General features: G+C 38.2%; 1 pseudogene; it reads right to left on the reverse strand.

Annotated features, from left to right (window-relative positions):
* Window positions 1–8,630: 8,630 nt before the first annotated feature.
* On the reverse strand, window positions 8,631–9,900 carry LOC105071838 (olfactory receptor-like protein OLF3; annotated as a pseudogene).
* Between the last annotated feature and the right edge of the window lie 8,386 nt (window positions 9,901–18,286).

The raw sequence follows: 18,286 nt of genomic DNA on the forward strand, positions 1-18,286 counted from the left end.
CCAGTGGGATGGGTGATTTCTCAAAAAATGGTTTTATATCTTCAGAAGGCAGTTAGGTTTCTTCTACTGTCTGGATTTGGCTGCCTGGCTTTTCACATAATCAACAATTATAGAAACCAAGCTTCTCCAGTAAATGCAAACCAGGAATCCTTTGATGATTTGTGTTATCATCACATCATTTTGTAAATGCTCACCTTCTTCATATGTCTTGTTCTATAGGTAAGACCAGGGCATTCCTCTGCAGTGTAATGCCCCCAGTTAACCATGTTTCCACAGCATGATCCGTCCCTACAGCCCATTCTAGAGTCACCAGCCTTGAGATGACAGTCAGGAGACCTCAACTCTAGTCCCACTTCACACTCTGAGCACTGTATGACTTTGAGTAATCCATTTCATCATCTTACATTTCTATTTCCTAAAACTCAAAGGAAAATCAAGATACTCTGTATGTATGCTCCCAGGGAAATAACTGAGATAACAGACTTCATAGCACTCAACAATTTATCTTTTTTGGAAAAGTAATACACTTCTACTACATCTTCATGAATGTAAGCACCTTACTATCATTTTACAGATCTTGGTTTGTTCCTTAGCATCTCACTCAATTACGCTAGAATTCAGCCATAGTATCTCCAGTTTCTAAATATTAATCATTCTCTTCCTCCTTCCCTCTGTTCCACTATTACTCTTTCTGCCAGTACTAATGTTTGGAATTGAGAACCTTGAGAACAGAAATATACCTAAGCCCCCAAGTTCTATAAAGCAGAATTACTTCATTACCTTCGCCATACTTATGAGGGTGAAAAGATTTCAGCATTCATGGTTCATATCACTGATCTAAAATCTCTAACAAATCAGATAAGTTCCATTTCTGCCTCCATACCTCTGTTTACACACACTCTCTGTGGATACCTCTGTCAGAGCTTTCAGTCACTGATTAGTGCCAGACAAAACAGGTATGTCTCCTCCAGTCTAGGTCTGTGTTGGTTTCTAAAGAGTGCTTCCCCCAACAAAGTGATGGACCAGAGAGAGGTCCAGGCCCCTTGGCTCCCGGACTAAGACCACCTGGGACTACTTTAGCCTGGGAGGGAAGCTGCTGGGAGGGAGTTCACGGGTGCCCCACAATTGGCTCAGACGCAGACCCAGGGAGGTTTCTCAGTGGCTGAAGTCAGCGATGTGGGCTGACAGATTCCGCTCGGGAGCTGTATGCAGTAGAGTCTTCATTGCTGCCACCACTGCTAATTCTCAAGGGCAGGCCCTTGATGCTACCCTTCCTTCTCTGTGCAAGACAGTTCCCTCCACCCTCCTCAAACTGAAACACTCCACCAAAGCCTTAGGCCATCGAAAAACTCAGTGAAGCCAGGTTTTAGGAAATTCTCCTATAGCCCAAACTGATTTTAGCCCTCATGCCCCTACTGTAGTGAGCAGTGACTAGGCCTGCATCCACCAGGTGAAGAGCAAGGATCCTCTTCTGCTCCAAGATGCCCTTACCTCTCCTTCTGGAGACAAAAGAGTTGTTTTCACTCCCCTGAAATATGTGCCAGGAGTGTAGTGGGCTGTTGTGAGCACTGCATTTTAGATGGACACCCGAGTACAATGTTCATGGTACTGTTTAAGTTCCAAAACTTGTTGCAATATTGTAATATTATAAGACATTAAAAACTCCAAATAAAATGTACAAAAATAACATTTTACGGTATCCAAATTAAAAAAAAAAAGGAAAAGAGGATGCAAAGTCCTTAAATACAGAGTGTGAACTTTGTATACCTCTTTAAATTTTTGATATTTATCCAAAGATTCAGTGTAATTTTGACAGAATACAGTTAATTTATCAGTCTCTGAAATATTCATTAGGCATCATACTCCCTTCAAATGAATCATTTATCCATTTGTTTATTCAGCTACCAAGTGAAGTGCCCAGTAATTCTCAGCGCCACCATTTGCCCGACCGTCTACAACCATCTCAATGCGCTCTCGTCCCTTTGCTCATCTGCTCATCCAACCATCTTTATGCATTTCCTCATCCACATGCCCACTCATCTCTTTACCTAACGTCCATTCATTATTGGCCAGGACTCTTATACTCACTCAACATACCATCCTTCTGCTCACCTGCTGGCGTATTCCATCATGTACCCTTGGCTTCTGACGTCACAGCCCCAGTGCCTCTGGATGTCCCAGGCAATAGAATTTCACTCCTCACCTGAATTCCCAAACTCTCACAGAATGGACAGGTTGGTTGCATATTTGCTCTGAGCAAAGTTAGAAAAATTCCATTACCATGAGGGTTCAGGGTTCTGGTCACAGTATCTAGGACTTCACATCACTACTGGTTTCAGACAACAGAGGTCAACTCCTAAAGGCCAAGCTTTTAACAAGGACTCATAGCCCTCTCGGCCACTCCTCTCAAAACCTGGGGAAATCTTCCTCCTCATCCAACCTCTATCATTCAGCAAGTTACATCAACTCTCACTTCTAAGTGTCTGTTACATGGACCCTTCCTTTCCGTGATTAATGCTGCTGGTCTCAGTTACTTTAGCATTTTGTTCCTAAACGTGACGTAACTCAGTGCCTTTCAAGGTATGGTAGGCTTTGTTCTACGCAGCCTGAATCAGAAACTATGCAGATAAGATCCAGCAGACTGTGTTTTAAGGAGCCTCTCAGGTTTTCTGATGAAATAAAACACTTTTCAGGTGTTTCTGAGAGAATAAAATTTGAGAACTACTGAACAATTTACTCTGTAGACCACTGTCACATTAATTTTCACCACAACACTTTTTTTCTACCACTAACCACTCCACAAATATTTGATCTAAAGTTTCCAATGACTTTAATGCCATATCTCAACTACCTAAGAGAGAACTGTAAAGTCAACGAGAGTCTCCACAATTTGAGAATTTCCCTGCTTCTCCCTCATGTGAGTCCCTACAATTCTAAAATTCTTGCTGTTCCCCCAAACAGGAAATGCTATCTTCTACCCGGGAAGTTTATCTCATATATGTCTACCTAGAAATTGAAATAGTTCTTCAAGAAGCATTTGTGTCAGACACACTTACATATGTTATCAATACGTATCCTTGGGTTTGTAAGAAGAGCATGAATATAACACATTATTTGCTCCAAAATTATACATATAATTTGGGTAAGCTGCTTCCAAAAAGTGGATTCTCTGACTTAAAATTCCTTAGCTTAAAAAACATTATTTGCACTGTTATATACTACTGAGCTGTAAATTATCACCCACATCCCCCATGTATACTCTATCTTTAAAACTGACCTTAAAAAAATTGAAAATGTCAACTGTGATGCAGGATATTTACAGTGGAAAGGTTATGTGTCTGTTGCAGGGGGTTGGGGGCAGATATAATATATGGGAACTCACTGTCCTTTCTGCTCAAACTTGGCTGTGATTTTAAAACTGCTCTATTAAAGAAAGTCTTCTTAAAAGAAAGAAACTGAGCTTGCTCTAGCTTCCACTTAGGTTGTAGAAAGCTGGAAGGAATAATGATTCCATCCTAAAGCAAGGAAAGTTTTGATAATCTACAAAATCATAATTCTTGAAATCATTAGTAAACTAAGGCTGCATGGCAAACAAACAGAATGAAATCTCAGAAAAGATAGGTACCTCCAGAAAGAGATAGGATGTGAGCTCTTACTTACTTGGACCAGAGCATGGAAGGGAAACAGGGCTCCCCAACTAACTGGTGAGAACTGCTTTCACAAATTGCTAACATTTGAGTGTGGGCTACTGTCAGTATAGAATGGCTGAGGGCCACAGCAAAAAAAGAAGTTCCCACCAATACTCAATATTTTCTCCACAGGCTTAGAACAGCCCTCACAAGAACACTTAGGGGAAAAGTGGAAAATCAGAGAAAGCCTGCACAGTGTCTGCCTAGGTGAAGGCAGCCACAGTCGCTGCAGGGAGCAGAGGGAACGCTCCAACCGCCAAAGCACCTTCATTATGGAACAAAAGCCTGAAGCCACTGGGGGAAGGGCAGCAATCCCTGTTTTCCTCAGAGAAAGCTGAAGATTCATTAAAGATGGAAAACAGAAAAATAACAGAAATACATAAATTCTCATGTGGGGTCTTTGGGGCAGGGAATCACTCTGCACATAGACCAGGAGCCGTCTACCTCCTCACTATGCAGAAACTGCAAGACCGCTAAGAAAGCCCCAACCCTGAGGCACAGGGGAAAAGGATGTGCCCAAGCCTGAGACAGACTCAGGACCACAGAGGATAAGCCCTCACCCTCCGTCACCAGGCTAGCAAGAACGGAGGGACATGTGACAGCAGTTTACCATGGATTAGAGAGACCATGTGGACAGACACACTCTGTGACATGCAGTCTCACAGGGAGAGCTTAAACTGAGGGAGGAACAGAAATGCTGGAAAAATCCTCCAATGACTGAATATCCCACCCTAAATACAAATAACTCTTCAGAAACACAGAAAAAATGGAATTGATGTTGCACTGAGGATAACCATAGCAACACAAAACCCAAACCAAGCTCCACCCAGGACTGCACTGATTCCAGTTTCTTCACAAGACTACATGAAACAGAAGAGATGTGTCCATTTCAAGGTAGAATGCTATTTATCTCCGCGTCTATTATTGTACACAAAAAATGTCTGCGTTCCAGTCAGAATTAAAGGTCAGAAGAAAAGGCAAGAAAATGTACACTGTGCTGAACAAAGAAATTTTAAAAAGCAGAATCAGATATACTTGGATTATAAGAACTACCGCACGGGGGTTTAAAGTAACTCATAAATGAGTTAAAATATCTAGCAGAAAATACGGACAGTGTCCTAAGTCCTTAGGGAAATTCAACAGAGAATTGAAAACTATATGGAAGAATTAAACGGAAATGCTAGACATGAAAGGCACAGCCACAGAAACAAAGATTGCTTATGAGTAGACTCAATAGAGCCAAGAAACAGCCAGTGAGGATAAAGATAAGTCAGTAGAAGTCAGCAAAACTGGAGCATAAAGAGGAAAAACTGTAATCATAAAAAGAGAAAAGAGCCTCCTGGGCCTGTGGGACAATAACAAACAATCTAACCTGCCTGAAATTGGAAAACTCCACAAAGAAAACGGCGACAGAATTACAGGAAGTAGCAAAGAGATAATGTCTGAAAAAGAAAACAGTAAAAGAAATCAAAGCACAAATCCAAGAAACTCAGCCAAATAGAATTGAAAAATAAAGAAAGAATAAAAACCTAGAGACACGATGTTCTAACTGTATACAAGCCAAAAGTAAAGTGAAAATACTGAAGGCAGCCCGAGATGAACAGATACACCACGTACAGAAGAACGAAGATCTAAACTAAAGCAGAATTCATCTCAGAAACTATGCAAACCAGAAGACACATGAGGGACGTTTTTAGAGATCAGGGATGTGAGAAGATTGTCAACAAAGAATTGTTTATGTAGAGAAAGCATCTTTTGAATGAAGGAGAAATAAAGGTATTTTAAGGCGAACAAACTGAATATTTTCCAGCAGCATTTCACAAGAAACGTTGATGAACTCTTCAGAGAAATAATTTCCATTATAAGGCAAGAAATGTAAGAGATGGGGTCGTATACTGTATCAAGTCAGTAAGGAAGCTACTGAAGATTACTAGGGTCATGTGGAAGGACTACGTGTCCAAGCTGAGTAGGTTCTGTGGTGGGCTGAGTGATGACCCCCTGCAGGTGTCTATGTCCTCGTTCCTAGGATCCGTGAATATGCTGCCTTTTATGTTAAAGAAACTGGCACATGTATTAAATTAAGGATCTATCCTGGATATAACCTTAATGGTCCCGTGCAATAAGAAGAATCCTTAAAGAGAGATGGGAGCAGTGTCAGAAGAAAGATGTGAAAACGGAGGCAGAGGATCAGATTCAGAGAGAGGTTTCCTGTGCTGCTGACCTTGAAGGTGGGAGAAGGGGCCATGAGCAAAGAAGTGGAGGCTGGGTGAAGGCAACGGGCTCACGGGAGGAAGAGTGAAGAGTCGCAAACGTTTCGACCAGGTGCAGAAATGAGAATCAGCATGTTCACACATTTTTCTTCTTCAAGCGTCATGTGTATGTTTGACACGTGTACACTTGTATCTTTGACTGATTTTCTGCTTCTTTCATCTCCTTTTCCTACCATTTTATACACTGTGTGCTCCTGGCGGTATGTTTTGCTGTTTACTTCATAATTTACAGAAAATACAGGGAGGTATATAACACTTAGAGGAGGTGGTAGGTCCATATAGGAATTCCAATCTGGGAAAACATGAAATGTTCCTCTGAAACCTTTTATCATGTGGCTTTACTTGACTTTTCTCTTTGCCCATTGCCACTATCTTAGTTCAGAGTCCATTTATGTCTCAATCACTGAGCAGCCCCCTACATGGTCTCCTTGTCTCTCATCTCTTCTTCCTTTGACTCCTTTGCAAGAGTGATAATTGATGGACATAGAAAACAAACTATGGTTACCAAAGAGGAAGGAGGGGCGTAGGGATAAATTAGGAGTTTGGGATTAACATATACACACTACTATATATAAAATAGATAAACAACAAGGACCTACTGTAGAGCACAGGGAACTATATGCAATTTCTTGTATTAACATACAATGGAAAAGAAATGGGAGAAAATATTTGTGTATATAAGTATGTATGTGTATAACTGAATTGCTTTGCTGTACACCTGAAACTCACATTGTAAATCAACTACACTTCAATTAAAAAAAATTTTTAAGTGATAATTCAGAAATGTCAATTTTATCAAGCCATGATTCTGCTTAAAAATCTTTACTGGCTCCACAAGGCTATCAGATAAAGTTAAAAGATTATTTGACATCAGTGCCCTCCATGCTCTGACCCTTCTTTACCCGCCTGCCTCACTATCACAACTGCCTCAGTCTTCCCCGCCTTGCACGCGAGGCATCAGCACATTTTTGAATGCTCATATTTTAGCTCTACACTTTTCGCAGGTTGTTCCACTGGGTTGTTGTCATCTAGATAACTTTCTCGTTTTTCTGGGTCTCCACCTGAACTTTTTCTGGTCCTTTCATACAGAAGACTTCTGAAATCAGCCCTGAAGCCTTAGTCTCTGTGACTTTTATCACAGTGTTTTTTGTTTCATTGTCTGTCATCCCCTGGCAGGATCATATTATTGCCAGAACTGTATCATATGGATTGCTGTGTCTCAAAAACAATTCATTGTCATACACATAGTAGACTCTTCATGACCATTTACTGAATTAACGCCAAGAGACATTCAGCCCACCAGCACTGACATGTTTGTGGATGTTTACCTACAACACAAATTATAGAACTAAATTATTTTAAGGTAAAATTGATTATCAAGTGGGATTTCAGCTCTACTTGAACACTGAGACTGTGTGACACATGTTCACAAACGGAAGAAGTGCACATCACCTGGTCTAGAGAAGAGACAGCAGGGGGAAGGACTCTGAGATTTCAAGGGAGGATGAAGATGAGCTGCTATCATATTCTTTCATCTTTCTCCTTCCTTGTCTCTCGTACAATTATTTCTTCCCCTTGTTTTTCCTTATTTAGGCTTTTTCTGAGGTGAGGTCTACTCCAGAATAATCCAACTCACTAGATTTACAAAGATCAGTGAGGACCCCACTGTGTGTGAGGAGGGATGGGAGAAGGTGTTTAATGTGGAGCCTGGAGGGTGACATCTGCCCAGCTGATGGAACTATCCTGAGTCCCCGAATCCATATCAAAGTTGTCTTATCTTCCCTCAGTTTTCACTGAGGAATCTGCCTTTTCATAGGTTAACTACATAATTGATATATTTTATTCATTATTTCAAATTTTATGTGCTAATTCTGTATCTAACATAGGAAAAGAATTAGATTTATCACAGATTGGACAGTTTTAACATTTGAATAGTACTGCTTATAAATGCATGAAAATTCCTCTCACTTTGTATAACATCAAGGGAAGCTTGAGACTTCACTCTTCCTTGGCCAATAAGAGCCATGTGTACAAACACCTTTAGTTATATACTATCAATGTAAACATGAGATATTTAGATGATTCTTCCACTGAGTTACCTCCAGCATTGAGACAAAGTCTTTATGTCCACATGTCAGAGGTCCTGCACAAAACATTTAATTCAGCCTGGAGAGCAACATTCACCACAAGAGTGACTCACACAATTACTAGATGTGGATACATAAACCATATATTATTTTAAGTAAATCTAAAACGTGAAAGTGTTTTTGTTCCCAATGGAAACACAATAATCTCATTAAAAATTTGCATGTTTAAGAAACAGTGGTCCAAAGTAAGATCCATGAATAGATCCATGACTACAAACACTGTGATACATCACAACAGGAAATGATATATTTTTATCATTAATCTTGGGTTAAATGAATGGTGATTGAGTAGGTGTGGGAAGTTCTATTACAGTCGAGCTTAATTTCTCTGAACATGCTGCTGTGACATAAAAATACCTCCACATCCCATTTCCCAGCCACTCAGCCTCCCACCCGACATCACCAGCACACATTTTGTCATCTCCTTCCTGGTTGCCAGGGTGATGCAGTTAATGCTTCAGATCTCAGCTGGGTGGGAGAACACACAGGAAAAGCTCTTTTCTCTAAGTGATGCTCATGATTCATCAAGTTGCCAGTTTTGACGTTAATCCAGATAACTGCCCTAGTAGTTTCTGCCAGGCACCCCTCACTTCCTTATTCCTGAGACTATAAATCAGGGGGTTCAGCACAGGTATCAAAATGGCATAGAAGACAGAGACCAACTTCTCCTGAAGGACAGAGGGGCTGGAACTGGGCTGGACATAAGTGAAAATGGCCATGCCATAGCACAGGACAACCACTGTCAGGTGAGAGGCGCAGGTGTGGAAGGCCTTCTCTCTCCCCTCCGTGGACCGGATCTTGAGGATGGTGATGATCTTGATGTAGGACAAGAGAACCAGGCAGAAAGGGGTCAGCAGCAACACAATGCTAGAAACCACGATTGCAACCTCATTGGAGGACGTGTCCACACAGGCCAGCCTGACCACAGCTAGGACTTCGCAGGATATGTGATCAATATACTTGTTTGTGCACATGGGCAACTGAAAGGTGATGGTGGTCTGCAGGAGAGAGTTGACAGACCCACTGACCCAGGATGTGACGGCCAACCTAGCACAGAGCCCTCCGTGCATGACGACCGATTATCTCAGGGGGTCACACACAGCCACGTAGCGGTCGTAGGCCATCACTGCCAGGAGAACAAACTCAATCCCACCCAGGCCCAGGGAGAAAAATAACTGGGCTGCACAGCTCACAGGTGGGATTCCTTTACGTTCTGCAAGAAAATACACCAGCATCTGAGGGATGATGCTTGCGGCATAGGACATCAACAATGGAGAGGTTGGTGAGGAAGAAATACATGGGGGTGTGGAGCCGGCTGTCCAATCTGATCAGAAGAACAATGAGGAAGTTCCCCAGCACTGTCACCAGGTACGTGACCAAGGACAGGACAAACAGAGAGACCTGAGTGTCCCAGTCACTGGACAAGAGAAAACAGAATAAACTCTCTCACCCAAGTCTGGTTATCTGTTCCTGTTAAATGTGAAGATTTTTAATCTGTGGAGGAAATCAGAGCCAACCAATTGAGTCCAAAAAAATAAAAATAACTTTTTGTGACTATATACTGTATACAACTGGCTGGTCTTAGATGTTTCTGATTATTCTTGATCCAGAATGACTGGCTTGATCCTAATGTGCATTATATCTATGCTGCATAAGAGAACATACCTTACATATCATACAGGGGTATGACGTGGTCTCCAGGAGACCCAGCTAAAGCCTAAAGATAATGCAGTTACAATGTTAGGGGCTCTACGTCTTCATCAGCTCACCTCGGATGTAGGGTGAGAAGAGCATGCTTGGCGACAATGGTGGGGAAAATGATAAACAACGAAGAAAAACATGATTGCAAAGTGTAAAAACTAACTTAAATATGTCAACTGTATTTATCATGATATAAATATATCATGGGTAAATCTGTTACAAAAGAAAATATTGAGAAGAGGCAGGGGCTTCTGAAAACATCTGGAATCAGAGAACCTAGGTCTGAATCCTGATTTTATTTACCAGCTATGTGATTTTGGTTTAGTGATAAATTCTTATATATGAAACAAATAATACTATACAATTTACAAAAACATTTAAGCTCAAAAGAAGAAACTCATGGGGAATGTACTTAAACTGTTAACTGGCAGTGGTACTATAATAGGATGGATATTGGTGGTAACATGACCTCTGCCCAGGGGAAAGTAGCAAACATGATTTATCACACGCATACCCTCCAAAAAATCAGACATAAATAATTTGGGGGGCCAACTTTTTTTTTCTTTCCTCATGATTTTCTAAAATTTGATTGTAATTGACCTACAACACCAAGTTAGTTCCAGATGAACAATACAGTGGTTTGACATTTCTATATATTACAAACTGATCATCATGATACGTATAATTACTGTCACCACGCAAAGGTATTACGATATTATTAACTACACTCCTGATGCTGCACATTTCATCCCCATGACTCATTTGTTTGGCAGCTGAAAGTTTGTACCCTTTAATGGCCCTCATCTTTTTCACTCTACCCGCTACCTACTTCCCCTTGACAACCATCTATTTGTTTTCTGTGTCTGTGAAATTCTTTCTGTTTCGTTATGTTTATTCATTTGTTTTGTTGATTCTACATATAAGTGAAATCATATGGTATTTGTCTTTCTATGACTTATTTCACTTAGCACAATATCCTCTAAGCCCATTAACGTTGTCACAAAGGCAAGATTTAATTCTTTCTAATAGCTGAGTTGTGTGTGTATATAAACACCTAAGTCCCACATCTTCTTTATCCACTCATCTATTGATGGACACCTTGGTTGCTTCCAAATCTTGGCTATTGTAAATAACATTATTTTAAAAAAAATACATACAGACCTCTCAAAATGGAGACAGGAATATTTCCTATGAACTTACAATTCTAAATCTTGCTTCTTTTCATATATGAAATGTTTAGTGTCCACTTTCTGGATTCATCTCCTTCTAACATTCATCCAAAGATCATGAAAATTTCCACCCTCATTACTTATAGAATTTTGAAATGAAAGTTACTAATAACTTACGATCACCTACTGTCATTAAGTCCAGACTTTCATTTTCATTCTTCACTTAATTTATAACAATGTTAACTATGACCACCTTCAAACTCTCAGTTCTATCATACACTTCTGTCCTGAATTTACGCCAATATAATTTTCCTCACCTGCATTCTTCAGAAAGTTTTCTACATCCTCCTACTCCACTACTGTCAGAATTTTGTAACTTTCCATGCTGAGAATTTGTACTCTATATAGATTTTGGTTTCTGAAGGGTTTGTGATTTGTAATAATAATTATGGACTATATATAGCTCAGCCCTCAATTCTATATTTTCCTTCTAGACTTCCCTCTAAAGGTCCAGATGCTTTCCCCAGCAGCTTAATGCATATTTCTAAGTATCTCACCAAAATCTCCACTCATCTCCCCACACAATGTATTCCTTCCCGACTTCTTCCAATGTCTGCCAATGGAACTAAAATTCTCCACTCTCCAACACATCCTGTTTGACTTTTTTCCTCCTCCTCACCACTCCACAGAATAAATCCTCACTTATTGAATCCTCAAATGAGTAAATAAACAGTTTTTTAAATTACATATTTCCCATCTTCCCTTTACTGCCCACATCAACCCCACCTTGTGGAATGCAAAGGCTTCCCTGTAAACTTCCCTGATGTAACCTCTACCTATTTTATACCTCCACCTATTTTATACCTCCTTCACATGCCCTACACATTAATCATGCAAAAGACAAATTTATTCACATTCCTTCCATGCACAAACAGATCTATGATGTCTAAATGTATACAGAATTAAGTTTATCCTGAACAGAAGAATATCCACATAATTTACATTCTGGTCTTGCCTTACTTCGAAATTTTATTTTATTTTCTGTAGCATTTATTATCAGACGGTATGTTTTACAGCAAAGTATTTTATTAGAATAACCCATTAATACTGAAGTACCTTTCACTGATATGTTAAGATTCTTTCTAACTTATCAAGGCTACTATTTATTTCTAAAAATCACTGTCCTTTCCAAAATCATTAATATCCAAATATACATTTTGTCATACTCAAATAGTCACTTTGAGGCTCCATGGTAGATAAAGAAAACAGAAATAGTATCATCATTTGAGAAGCAAAATAAAGGAGAAAATATGTGCTTACCAGATGCTCTTAGCACAGCATGCAGTTAACACTGTCTTCATATTACTTTAGGATCAGCTCCATTGGAACAGACTCAGTTTCTATCCTGGCCTAGTGCCTGAGAATGTGCTTCAAATCCCACTGCTCCTGTCAGGAAGCCTCTCAGCCCAAACTACTTTGTTAGATATTTAGTTCTACCTTACTATGTGTTTTTTTGGAGTCAGATAACTATAGGGGAAATGTGGGAATATTTGCTCCATTTGTCTATATAAATAAGACAACAAAAATCTCAGTGCGGGCTGGTCATGCAGCTGATGTTCAAAACTAGGGCTGAACAGTGACCACAGTTAAGAGCCAGATCTGCTTAGCTCTTCCTTCTGTACAAGTGTGTTTTGTATTCTCTTCTCAGCATTTGTCCTAATTCTACTACTTTACCTTTTTTTGTCAGGTCTGTAATGCTCCTTTAATAAACAACAAAATCCTCTTTTGCATATTTTGGGTCTTATCATGCTCACACTCAAAAAATCTCAAGCCACAACTCTCAATATGTTCTGAGCTTTGTCTGTCTATTCAAAAATAAACAGTCTATGCTGCCTGTTCACAACATAGTACCGAAAAATGACAGCCCTGTGGTTCATCTCCTCAGGTATGAGCACCATGAAGGAAGGACTCCTTCATGTCTTTGTTTTATGAATTACAGTGGAGGCAGGAAAATTATTGCGGTGGCCACAAAGAGTAGGCACACTATGTGACTTAATATTAAAGGTGTCATTGAAATAGTCAATAAAAAATCATCCCCTTAAAGCACTGTTATTAATGCAGGAAATCTGTTACTATTATGCTGAGCATTGTCCCTTTGGTGAAATGTTTAAATATGAAATAACATTAAATAAGAAGTTTAGAATATAAAGTATCTAATTCATTTTAAACTAATATGTGAATGACACTGAATTGGCAGGTAAAGTCAGGGGTGAGGTATAGAGAGCAAGACCAACTTTTATCAGTTAAAATATGACCTTTTCAGACCCTAAGTTATAACTACCTCCACATGCCTTCTCGCATTTTCCAATAATTATCAGTTACATAACTATCAGGACTGAAATGTTCTTCTCTTGATGACAAAGATATAAAGACAAAAAGTAGGTGTACAGATTTTTTTCATACAACTCCTTTTACATGACAAAATGCGACAGATTTAAAAGATAAATTTTAGTCAATCATTCTTTTTTTATAAAAGTAAATATATTCATTGATTCCATGGAAGCTGTTATAGTCTTTGGATTATAAAACAAAGTAATTATAACAAATTAAATGTCACTTTTCAACCTATTCTACCTCCATAAATTCAACCACAATTATTTTTCCTATTGTTTCCATCTCCAACTACCAGATGACATCTTTAGCTGAAAGTATGTGTCACCCGAACAATAAGATGACACATGAACAATTCTGACAACCATGGTAGATGATATTAAAAGCAGAACTAATCTTGTGCGGGGATTTGGGGGAGGTAGATAAAATTTAGCTTTAGCATCTTCCCACCTCCCTTTTTTCTAAGCCTGTCTTCTAACCCTTCATCTATGAGCCAGTTTCATGACATCTCTGTATCTCACTACACAAGGCCTGCCTTTCAGTAGAAATGGCCCATGCTCTAAAATTGCCCTTTCCTCTTCCCATTTTAAAAACAGTATCAGTAAAGTCAAGGCCTTAGGTCAAGTTAAATACATTTCATTTTTTAATTGAGAAATAATTGACATACAATTATATTAGCTTAGGTATACAACATAATGATTCAATATTTATATATATTCCAAAAATAATCACCACAATAAGTCTCGTTAACATTACCATCCATCCCCACACATAGGTACTAAATTTTTATTTTGGGGTGGGGATGAGGACTTTTAAGGTTTACTCTAGAGGAGGGGAGTGGCCAACATGGCAGATTAGGGAGACCCTGAGCTCACCACCTCCCATGGGCACACCAAAATTACTATTTTTAGAGCAACTGTTGATGTGAACAAACTGAAGACTAGCAGAAGAGATCTTGCATAACTAAAGATATAAATAATAAACCAGAATGAGATGAATAGGAGGGGCAGAAACACAGTATAGTCAAATAAGAACACACTAATTACCAGTAATGAAATTGAATCAGTAATCAAAAAACTCCCAACAAACAAAAGTCTATGAACAGATAGCAGTTCTACTGAACATTTAAAGAACTGACACCTCTCCTTCCACAGTATTGCAAAATATTGTAGAGGAAGGAAGGCTTTTGAACTCACTCTATGATGCATTCTGATACCAAAACCTGGCAAAGATATCTCACACACACACAAAAATTACAAGCCAATAACACTACTGAATATAGATGCAAAAAATCTCAATAAAATATTAGCAAACCAAATTCAGCAACATACTAAAAGGGTCATGCACCATGATTAGAAGTGATTATCTCAGGGATGCCAGGATACTTTGATAGCCACAAACCAATCAATATTATATACCACATTAAAAACTAAAGTTTAAAAATCCTATGACATCTCAGTAGGTGCAGAAAAATCCTTCCACAAAATTCAACATCCATTTATGACAAAAACTCTCAACAAAGTGGGTATAGAGGAAACAAACCTCAATATAATAAAGGCCATATATGACAAGCCCACAGCTAACTCAATAGTGAAAAGCTGAAAGTATTTTCTCTAAATTCAGGAAAAAGACAAGGATGTGCAATTCAACACTTTTATTCAACATAGTACTGGAAGTCCTAGCAATAGCAATCAGACAAGAAAAAGGGATTAAAGGATTCCAAAGTGGAAAGAAAGAAGTAAAACTGACACTGTTTGCAAGTGACACAATATTACACATAGAAAATCCTAAAGATACCACCAAAAAACTACTAGAACTCATCAATGAATCTGATAAATTTGCTGGGTACAAAATCAATACATATAAATCTGTTGCATTTCTATATACTAACAACAAAATATCAGAAAGACAAAATAAGAAAACAACCCCACTTACAACTGCATCAAAAAGAATAAAATACCTAGGAATAATTCTAACTAAGGAGAGAAAAGACCTATACTGGAAAAAGTTAAGACACTGATGAAAGAAATTAAAGATGATACAAACAAATGAAAAGATATATCTGCCATGGATTGGAAGAATTAATATTGTTTAAATGACCATACTACCCAAGATAATACTACAGATTCAGCACAAATCCTATCAAAATACAAATAGCATTTCTCAAATAACTAGCACAAATAATTCTAAAATTTGTATGAAAACACAAAAGACCCAGAATAGTCAAAACACTCTTAAGAAAGCAGAACTAAGCTGGAGGTATCATGGTCCCTGTGCCAAACTATTGTACAAAGCTACACTAGTCAGAACAGTATGGTACTGGCATAAAATCAGACACAAAGATCAATGGAACAGAATAGAGACCTCAGAAATAAACCCATGTATGTATGGTAAATTATTCTATGACAAAGGAGGCAAGAAAAACAATGTGGAGAAGACAGCCTTTTCAATATATGGTGTGGGGAAAACTGGAAAGCTACACACAAAAGAATTAAACTGAACCACTTTTTTACACAATATACAGAAATAAATTCAAAATGGATTAGAGAATTAAATATAAGACCTTAAATCATAATAGTTCTAGAAAAAAACATAGGCAATATGCTTTTTGACATTGGTATTAGCATATTTTTTGGATCTGTCTCCTTAAGTAAGCGAAACAAAAGCAAAAATAAACAGGACTACATCAAACTAAAAATCTTTTGCACAGTGAAGGAAACAATCAACAAAACAAAAAGGTCACTTGCTGAATGGAAGAAAATTTGCAAGGATAAATCCGATAAGGGATTAATATCCAAAATATACAAAGAATTCATACAACACAGTGTTAAAAAAAAAAAACTAAACAATCCAATTATAAAATGTCAGAGGATCTGAGTAGACATTTTTCCAAAGACGTATAGATGACCAAGAGACATATGAAAAGATGCTCAACATCACTAATAATCGGCAATGTGAATCCAAACCACAGTGAGGTATGACCTGACATCTTCAATATGTCTATTATTAAGAAGATAACAAATAACATGTGTTGGCAAGGATGATGAGAAAGGAAACTCTTGTGCCCTTTCAGTGGGAATATAAATTAGGGTAGCCACTGTGGAAAGCAGTATGTAGATTCCCCCAAAAAATTAGAAAAAAATAATTATGCAATCCAGGAATTCCACTTCTGTGTTTTTCCAAAGAAAACAAAAACACTAATTCAAAAAGATATATGCACCCCTATGTTCATTGCAGCATTATTTACAATAGCCAAGATATGCAGCAACCTACCTACCCATCAACAGATGAATGGATAAAAAAGCTGTAGTTTATTTGTACAATGGAATATTACTCAGCCATAAAAAAAGAACAAGATCTTGCTATTTGTGACAACATGGATGGACCTAGAGGGTATTATACTAAGTTAAGTAAGCCAGACAGAGAAAGACAAATACTATATGATTTCACTTGTATGTAGAATCTAAAAAACAAATGAACAAACCTAAAAAAATGTAAACAGAGTTATAGACACAGAAAACAAACAGGTATTTGGCAGAGGGCAGGGAGTTAGAGAAAAGAATAGGTGAGGGAGATTATGAGATACAAACTTCCAGTTTTAAAATAAATGAGTCATGGGTATAAAATGCACAGTGTAGTCAATAATTATGTAATATTTCTGTATGCTGACATATCATAACTAGACTTATTGTGGTAACCATTGTGAAATTTACAGAAATATCAAATCACTATGTTGTATGATAAGAACTAACATAGTGTTGTAGATAAACTATACTTCAAAAACAAACAAACCCTTAGAAAAAGAAATCAGATTTGTGATACCAGAGTCGGGGAGTAAGGGGAGGGCAATTTGAATGAAGGTAATAAAAAGGTACAAATTGCCATTTATAAGAGAAATAAGTACTAGGGATATCATGTACAACATGACTAGCACTGTTGTATGCTGTATATGAAAGCTGTTAAAGAGAAAAATCCCAAGAGTTCTCATCACAAAGAAAATTAATTTTTTATATTTCTTTCATTTCATATTTATATAAGATGATGGATGTTCACTATTCTTACTGTGGTAATAATTTAATGATATATGTAACTCAAATTATTCTGCTGCACACCTTAAACTTACACAGTGCTGTATGTCAACCATATCTCAATAAAACTGGAAGAAAAAAACACAAACTGAAAAAACATTGCTCTCTTAGCAACTATCAAACATACAATATTGTATTAATAACTATAGTCACTGTGCTGTACATTACATCCCCATGACTTATTTATTTACAGCTGGGAGCTTGTACATTTTGACTACATTCATCCATTTTACCCACCCACAGCCCCCCATCACTAATCTGTTCTCAATATCTATGAGTTTCATTTTGTGTTTTTGTTGTTGTTGTTTTGGGTTTGTTTTTAGATTTCACATGTTAGTAAGGACATACAGATTTGGCTTCCTCTGTCTGACTTACTTCACTTAGCATTATGCCATCAAGGACCACCCATGTTGTCACAAATGGCAAGACTTCACTTTTTCTTGTATCTGAATACTGAATATCCTGTGTGTGTGTGTGTGTGTGTGTGTGTGTGTGTGTGTGTGTGTGTGTGTGTGTGTGTGTGTGTGTGTGTGTCTGTGTCACACCTTCTTTATCCATTCATCCATTAATGGCCCCTTAGGTTGTTTCCACATCTTGGCTATTGCAAATCATGCTACAGTGAACATGGGGGCACATATATTTTGTCCAGTTAGTGTTTTCATTCCTTTGAAGAAATACCCAGAGGTGGAACTGCTGGACTGTATAGTATTTCCACTTTTTTATTTTTTGAGGAGTCTCCATACTGCTTTCCAAAGTGGCTGCACCAATTTACACTCCCATCAACAGTGCATATGGGTTCCCTTTTCTCCACATTTTTGCCAACATTTGTTA

Source organism: Camelus bactrianus, chromosome 7 (genome assembly GCF_048773025.1).
Source record: "Camelus bactrianus isolate YW-2024 breed Bactrian camel chromosome 7, ASM4877302v1, whole genome shotgun sequence".
NCBI classification, from domain to species: domain Eukaryota; kingdom Metazoa; phylum Chordata; class Mammalia; order Artiodactyla; family Camelidae; genus Camelus; species Camelus bactrianus.